Genomic DNA, 8,976 nt, shown 5'->3' with positions numbered 1-8,976 from the left:
CACCATCTGGACGGGGACTAGACGGGAAGAACCTTATTCCATCTTGAGAGAGCAGCCACTGTCACGCCTCTCTGAGTAGGATATAAACCCTAACAAAACTCAAAAAAAACATGAAAAAACAAAGCCCTCCCGGCGGGTAGGAGCCGGGATCCACTACGGCTCCATGGGCCTAAAACCACTGGCGGAGCTTCAGCAAGGCTGAATAGGCCGTGGCCCGCCAAGCCCATCGAATTTTATACACTATATATCTTCTTCTGGGCCTTAAAACAGCAGCCCACAGGCTACTTTTTCTATTTGGCCCGCCCACCTTTGGGCTTCAACACTACTGGAATTAGCTTATTTGCCGTCTGCCAGTTCTTTGCCGTCTGCTAGCTGACGGCAAAGAAGGTCTTTGCCGTCCGCTTACGGAAAACGGACGGCAAAGAACTTGCTGATGGCAAAGAAGGATTTTGCCATCAGCCAGTTCTTTGTCGTCCGCTGGCTGACGGCAAAGAGAGAGGTGGCCCCACTTACAAGCTGATTAGATAAAACTTAACGGCTCCCTTCTTTGCCGTCCGCAAGCACGGCGGACGGCAAAGACCTAACTTCACTAACCTAACTAACGGTCGAGCCCCCCACCCCCTTCCTCTCTATTTCTCTCCATGACCAGATCGACCCCCCGCCGCCCCCCGCCGCCCGGCGCCGCCCCCCACCCGCCGCCGCCCCCAGCACCCGCCGCCGCTCCCGCCACCGCCCCCGCCACCCGCCGCAGCCTGCCCCGTTGCCCCACCACCCCGCCGCCTCCCACCCGCCGACGCCCCGTCGCCCCACAATCCCGCCGCCCCGGCGCCCCACCACGTCGCCGCCCGACCGTCCCACTGCCCCGCCGCCCCGCCGCCCCCACCACCCGCCCACCACCCTGGCGCCACCGCGGCCCATCGGCCCCGCCTCCCTGCCGGCTCCCCCTGAGCTCCACCGCCCCGGAGCCCTGCCACCCCCGTCGCCACCGCCACCCTGCCGCCCGCCGCCCCCGTCGCCACCACCACCCCCCGAGCTCCGGTGAGTTATTTTTTTCTGTTTTTTCTTTTTTTGCTGTTTAATTGTTTGTGTTAGATTTAGGTCTAGATATGTGTTAGTGTTAGTGTTAGATTTAGTGCTAGATATGTGTTAGTGTTAGATTTAGTGCATGGGTTTTAGATAATTAGTTATATTATTAAAAGAAGTAGAAAAAAGATGAAAAAAGAAGAAGAAGAAAAGAAGAATATGTAGAAGGGGAAGAAGAAGAGAAGGAAAGAAGAAGAAGAAGAAAGGAAAGAAGAAGAAGGACAACAGCAGACAGCAAAGGCTTGTCCCGCAGTGACGTCCAGCTGACGTCATTCGGCGGACGGCAAAGGCCGGATGCTCTTTGCCGTCAGCGGCGGACGACAAAGGCTACCGTTAGCCGTCTAACGGACTAACAACGCATTTATTGCCGTCGGCTTTCTTTGCCGTCAGCCGCTGATAGCAAATGCCCCTTTGCCGTCCGCTTCAAAAAGCAGACGGCGAAGAAGCTCTTTACCGATGCCTACTTTGCCGGAGCCTTTTGCCGTCCGCGGCAGACGGCAAAGGCCTTTGCCGTCCGCCATCCTTGCCTTTGCCGTCTGCCGTGGCAGACGGCAAAGTAGCTGATTCCTGTAGTGCAAGCTCCGCCACTGCCTAAAACCACAGAAGATGAGGTAGACAGGCGACGGCACCGACAGAAAGCACGAGAAACCCTAGCCAAAGGGTCCTCTTTCTTCCACGGGAAGAAAGGCAAAATGATTGACTTGACTACTAGTAGTTTATTTACTGTATGTTTACAATTAGATTGTTACTTTTGTGAAAAATACAATTAGATACTTTAGTGAAAAATATAATTAGATTCTTCTATAAAACTATAATCATTTTATGGAATACAAAAACTTCGGTTGAATTTTTGACACAAAATGTCTAAAGTGAACAAAGTTCGTGGATTTTACAAAGAGCTCATAAATATGAACAGGGACTCATAGCATCATTAAAAAAATCATGATAAAAGAAATTCTAAGTTAGAATGCAAGAAATGAAAATATGATTTAAACCAAGAACTTGTAAAAAAGGAAAATCATAATTATTTCATGATTTTTTAAATCAGGTTAACTAACACGTAAGTTACCACATGGCACATGTGGTTAAGAACAATACAAAAAGACACGCAAGTTACGAACAACAAGGAAACATCAGTAGCACGGTTTCAGGTTTCATTTATGACATGCCTTCACTTGACAAGTACTTACCAATGTTACTAAACACAGTACTGCTATTTTGACCACAAAGAGTCAAGCCATTAGCAATATAACTAACACTGAGTTTTAGTTTTAGCTCGGTTAAAAGATAGTAAATTTCGAGAAAAAACATAAGCATGAACACCAGCAAAAGTCAACCATGATGAATAGAACACTTGGGAAATCAAAAGGTACCAAAGAAAATAGTAAGCCACCTATAACTGTAAAATATGAAAGAAAAAACAAGTACCTTCATAACAAGTTAACGTGAGCTCATCATGAACAAACTGAAGTAGCCATAAATCAGTGTAAGCATGCACCCATTTCCTAGTCATGATAGCACCATTGTACATGCCCTAAGAAAAATTGTCCCTGCCCAGGCCTAATATCCTAAAGGCAGCTATTTCCGTAGCCTTTGGATGATCTTTAAATGATCTTTTTCACTATTTTTCTTTGGCTTTCTTCCTTTTTTCTTTTGCCATTTTATTTTTATTTGATTTTCTTCATTTATTTTCACACTTCAGTTTTTACCGGTTTCTTCAGTTTTATCTGTATTTATTATTATTTTTTAGCATTTTTCATCCACATTGTATGTTTTGTATACCTCAGGAACATTATTTTATACACATTTAATATTTTTTAAATACAAATATTTTTTTCAAACATATTGTTTATGTCTAATTTTTTCATGCACATTATACATTTTTTGCATATATCTAAAACATCTTTATATATGTTTAATATTTTTAAAATACTTATATGATACCAAACATTATTCAGAAACACAATGCGAACACTTTTCTTACATTGGATAAACTTTTTTTAGTGTCACCAATATTTTGTTTGGAATGTGTGAACATGTTTTTAAATGTAACATACAATTTCTTTTCGAATTGTAAAAACATTGTTTTTCACAATTACACAAACTTTCCTTTTACATTGTACAACATTTTTTTGGAAAATGTACATATATTTTTTAAATGCGTCAGCATGTTGTAAATGTCACATACAAACATTTTCTAAAAGTTAGGCCAACAATTTTTTACACTGCATTTATATTTTCTAAATGTGCGGTGAACACTTACAAAAAAATAACTAAAATGTTTTTTCTTAGTATATGTACTTGTTATTTTCAAAATGTAAACGAAAGTTCCATTAAAAAAATACAAACAAAGTAAAAAAAAAGTGTGACCAGACCACGTGGTTAGTGGGTTGGCCCACTACGGTCTCCCTGCAGGCGACTGCAGGTCTTCTTTCTCGCATAAAGCAACACATAGACTCGCCCCATATAGACCATGTAATTCTTTCCTTCTTTTTGAGTTGGTCGTCCAATTAATTCTTAGATCGAATCCAAACACAACCATAATTTTGTAGTCTAGCCTGGTGTCATTTAAAAAAAACACATCCCAGCTCTTATGCCCTTCCCCAACACACTCACAAGAAGAGAAAGCTCATCACATGTACAGTACGACAAATCAGCTCAAAAAATTACTGACAGATATACATATTATTAGTTACTGCCAATTTAAACAAAGAAAAAACCCTTATGTATATTTGCACCAATCCCTAACATTACGGTGTAAAATGCAGGAATGTGTGCCATCAACGATCTAGTAGTATTTATAAGTGAGAGCAGGGAAGCATCAATTTTGCTTAACTCATCATGGTGTTAGGCATCTTTTTTTACATCAACTCGTATCAGAGTGAGTTGGCGCCCATACATGTACATACAGAGAGACTAGATCTAGATTTCACTGTTCTAAGAAACAGGGGATATATTAGAGTAGTTTCATGTAATCATGTCCAAATAATAAATGCAGAGAAAGGTTAGAGACCCTAGTAATCAGATAATAATCATGGTCAGAGAAGAGGAAAATGATACACGCACAAACTGTTTCCCTGTTGATGTGAATACACGTACAAACTGAGAAGATATGAACTAGTTAATGATGGCATAGAACTGATGTGATGACTGTTATGTAGACAAATGCTTTGTTGCATGCTGAAGTTGGACGTCGTGCATGTAGAATTGAAGTAGTTCAGGAAGAAACGGACACACATAGCATAGCTTCTTCTTGTCACGCCATCTAATTTGACCATGAAGGGCCCCTTATATGTCCGTCTACATCTTTGTCTATCGACAATGTGGTATAAACTCACATATGTCTTCCATTCCTGTAACTCTTCACATTTTCTAAAATTAATTGGGCTAGGGTCATGTACTCTGGTCCGAACTTTATCTCAGCATATACATCAAACACATTCTACATGTGTTTCTGATCCCTCTCATTTCTATTGACAAAAGTCTGAACTTGAATGATCTTCTCTCAGCTCACCCATATCTTGTATTTAGGCTAGTTTTCCCTTCTATAGACGGGTATTGAGGGAAAGCATGGCCACATCCTCACTTATCATGAACTGGGTTGAGAAGTGACATGGTGAAAAGAAAGCTCCATCCTCATATATTGTGAGCTTCTGAATAAATTAATACTAACATGAGACCTACTGTCCTGCAAGGTTACCCCACCCAACAGATATATATCTCTATCAAGGTTACATCCTCATATATCATGAGCTTCTAGGCAAATTAATGGTACATGGTATAACCGCGATCCAGTAAGGTTACCTCACCTAATATACCATAAACACATAGTAATGTTATATGTGTGCACCAATGCATGCTAAAGTAGGCAAACTAATTAATAGTTTTTAGTGGTGCTTCATTGATTCTCAAGTAGTTTGCTAAGCAATTTCATATCACCAAAGTAAAGATCGAAGATCATATCAGTTAGAACTCTAGATTAGCTGTCTTTAACCTATTTGTTAAACAAACCTCGAATGTGGGTGCATATCAGTTCCATCACATGTTCAATAGATAGATACAATACCCGTACAGATTGGGGTTACACCAAAAGCATCAATTGTTCAACCACCGGTACATATCTTATGCATGCATGTGAAGCAAGGTAGGCACCCAAGAAACACCGGTTACTTACCAATTACCTTCGCAAGTTTGCTGACCAGGAAGCACATGCATATCTTATTTAATTTCACAAAGCATAAAAGAGAAAGAAAGAAATAGCGCAAAATCACATAGATGCGTCGAAGAAATGCAAGAACACAGTGATCCAAAGTGGTGATTCACTTCTCCCATTGGTGCCCATTGATGTTCGATTGCAACTGAAAACACCCAAAAGTAGAGCTTCAATGGTTCGACGGCACACGAGGACGTAGATGTTCACATGAACAATTAAGTCACACTACACACAACAGAGTATGTGGTAGTATCCACCCGTTGGCGCAACTACCTATTTAGATCACCCATCAAGGTATTTGGTAACAAAACCTACCAAGAATATAGATGAAGCTCAAAATGTTAGGGGCAGTAGTGTGTAAATCAGTTAGCATACACGTCATGAATGTATCTCTCTTACATGGGTTGTTACACTATTACTGCCACAATGATGGTCTGGTTTAGTCATCTTCCTTGTGTTCTCCGAACCATTGTTTCATCCTTGTGGCCTTGTTTTCAGTTGTGCTCCACCAACAAATACCTTTGGATTTTTTAATATTAAAATCAAACAATACTAATTCCTGGCCCCACCTAAGATGCTAATGATCGATGACATGAGGGATGCGGTAACCTAGTCACTACATAAAAGCAGAGAGTTAAGAGAGAAAATGATTAGAAACAAGGAAATGCTGACAAAGGTCAAAGGGAATATTATGAAAAGTTTAAAACAAACAAATTCATGATAAATATTACTAATTTAGAATAAAGGATTGAAGAATATAAGTTTAACCAAGAACTGTTAAAATGAAAAATCCTAAATATTTCAAAATAAAGTGAAAAATCAGGTTAACTTGCATATAAGTTAGAAACAACAAAGGAAAACATAATTTCTATTTTTATGCACTAGTAGAAAACAGAGCTTTGGTTCGGGCCTGGCCAGCCCATTAGTCCTGGTTCTTCACGAACCGGGACCCATGGGGGGCATTAGTCCCGGTTCGTGAGCCCAGGGGGCCGGCCGGGGCCTCGTGGGCATTGGTCCCGGTTCGTCTGGATCCATTTGTCCCGGTTCTAGGCACGAACCGGGACCAATGGGCCGCGCTCCTGGCCCACAACCATTGGTACCGGTTCATGCCTAGAACCGGTACAGTAGGGGGGGATTTAGTTCCGGTTCCTGCCACGAACCGGGACAAATAAGTTGCCTATATATATCCCATCGCCGCAGCAGAGCACTCCACAGTGCTCTGTTTTTTGCTGGCCGGCGAGGGGGAGGGCATTGGGTGCTCTAGCTCACCTCCTATGCACATGAGGTGTTCGATGAAGTGCCCGAGCCACACTAGTTAAGCTTTCTTCTCTCGAAGCTCAACCTCGGAGCTCCATTTTTCCCGAGATTTGTCTAGGTTTAGCGGTCCGTCACGCCCCGTCCCTGTTTTCACCGCCGTCAATCGCCCGCGCCGATCTCGTCGCCGGCACCACCGTGGTGAGCCTCTTGTTCTTATCTTCTTTCTGATTTTCTTACTTTAGATAGATACTTGTCTGATTTTCTTACTTTAGATAGATCCTTGTATGATTTTCTTACTTTTGACACACATAATTATATATAATGCACGCAGATGAACCGACAATGGATGTACGGTGACAGACACACCTCCGAGTACATTAAGGGCGTGCATAATTTTCTCGAAGTGGCTGAGGCAAACAAGCAGAATGGTTTTATGTGTTGTCCATGCCCTAAATGTGGGAATACGAAGTCTTACTCTGACCAAAAATCCTTCACACCCACTTGCTTTACAAGGGTTTCATGCCACACTATAATGTTTGGATGAGGCACGGAGAAATAGTGGTTATGATGGAAGACGGCGAGAAGAAGAGGACGATGAAAACTATGTGCCCCCTGAATACGGTGATGCTGCAACGGGGGGAGCTGCTGAAGATCAAGAGGAACCATACGATGTGCTCAATGATGCTGCAACGGGGGAAGCTGCTGAAGATCAAGAGGAACCAGACGATGTGCCCGATGATGATGATCTTCGCCGGGTCATTGTCGATGCAAGGACGCAATGCGAAAGTCAAAAGGAGAAGCTGAAGTTCGATCGCATGTTAGAGGATCACAAAAAAGGGTTGTACCCCAATTGCGAAGATGGCAACACAAATCTCGGTACCGTACTGGAATTGCTGCAGTGGAAGGCAGAGAATGCTGTGCCTGACAAAGGATTTGAGAAGCTACTGAAAATATTGAAGAAGAAGATTCCAAAGGATAACGAATTGCCCGACAGTACGTACGCAGCAAAGAAGGTCGTACGCCCTCTAGGATTGGAGGTGCAGAAGATACATGCATGCCCTAATGACTGCATCCTCTACCGTGGTGCGTACGGGGATTTGAACGCATGCACGGTATGCGGTGCATTGCGGTATAAGATCAGACGAGATGACCCTGGTGATGATGTAGTTTTGCTTATAATTGAATGGATCCTAATTTGAATACTATTTTATTTTGCGATTTGATTTTGCTTATTCAATGCTCAAATTGGAAAACTACTCCTACTTTGAATGCTAAAATTGGAGAGCACTATGCAAGGCGTATGCATATGATTAGTTGATAGCTTATAGGGTTTTTGTTTTTGCAGAAATCTAGGAGCCCCCCTCCATCATCCCCGCCGTCGTCCCCGTCACCGACCCCCTCCGACCTCGAGGTGAGACCAGCCAAATCCTTTTTAGAAAGATAATTAAATGATATTTCGGGTTGACTTTAAGTCTGTCGAGTCTCCACCATATATGAGAGGACGAAGAATCCCGACTGTTGTCGTGGGGATAGCTTCTCCTTCGTTCCCGTGTGCTAGACAATTTGGTGTAATGCACTCGGGAACGAAAGGAGGAGCTACCATCACGGATGGTCGCAAATGTCAGAGAGGAATCAGTGAGGGAGAGTTCCACCATATATATGAGAGGACGAAGAATCCCGACTGTTGTCGTGGGGGTCGCTTCTCCTTCATTCCCGTGTGCTAGACATTTTGGTGTAATGCACTCGGGGATGAAAGGAGGAGCGACCATCACCAACGGTCGAATGTATACACCACGTGAGCTGAGAGTTTTCAAGAAAAGACTCGACAGACCGATAGTCAACCCATGATAAATAATAATGATCTAACTTAGGTTTTTTAGTACATATATTCAATTGTAGACGTTTAATATTTGAATTATGAAAATAGGAAATGTCGTACTTGGACAACGGAAGTCTCCCGGGGGAGTGCGACTGGTGCCACGACGACCGAGGTCTGTGCGACAGGCCTCACCTAGACGAAGATCGGCGCTTCAACATTAAGCTAGAGGAGACCTTCGATGTTGAAACGGTACGCAACGATGACAAGTGTTATTTTTTCGTAATTAAGCACGACTTCAACTATTTCAACGTGTACTTTTCATCTTTTACAATTCGACTAGCTTATCCCGTGCCATGCAAGACGCTACGTCTTGGAGAGGATGGGTTTTGAAGACCATGAAAGTATGGAAACAAAGAAAATTCACCTAAGGACCCATCATGATATGGATTTTGAAGTAAATCTGTATAATTCTGATAGCGTAACCCATTTTGGTTGCAAAAATTGGGAAGCATTTTGCAAGATGTATGGTTTTGATGAGGGTATGCTTGTCACCATGGATCTTGGTGATCCTGACATCGAGCAAGACAATATGGACATTTGGGTC

This window comes from Aegilops tauschii, chromosome 1, assembly GCF_002575655.3.
Source record: "Aegilops tauschii subsp. strangulata cultivar AL8/78 chromosome 1, Aet v6.0, whole genome shotgun sequence".
Taxonomy (NCBI): Eukaryota; Viridiplantae; Streptophyta; class Magnoliopsida; order Poales; family Poaceae; genus Aegilops; species Aegilops tauschii.
Note: the sequence above shows the minus strand (reverse complement) of the source record.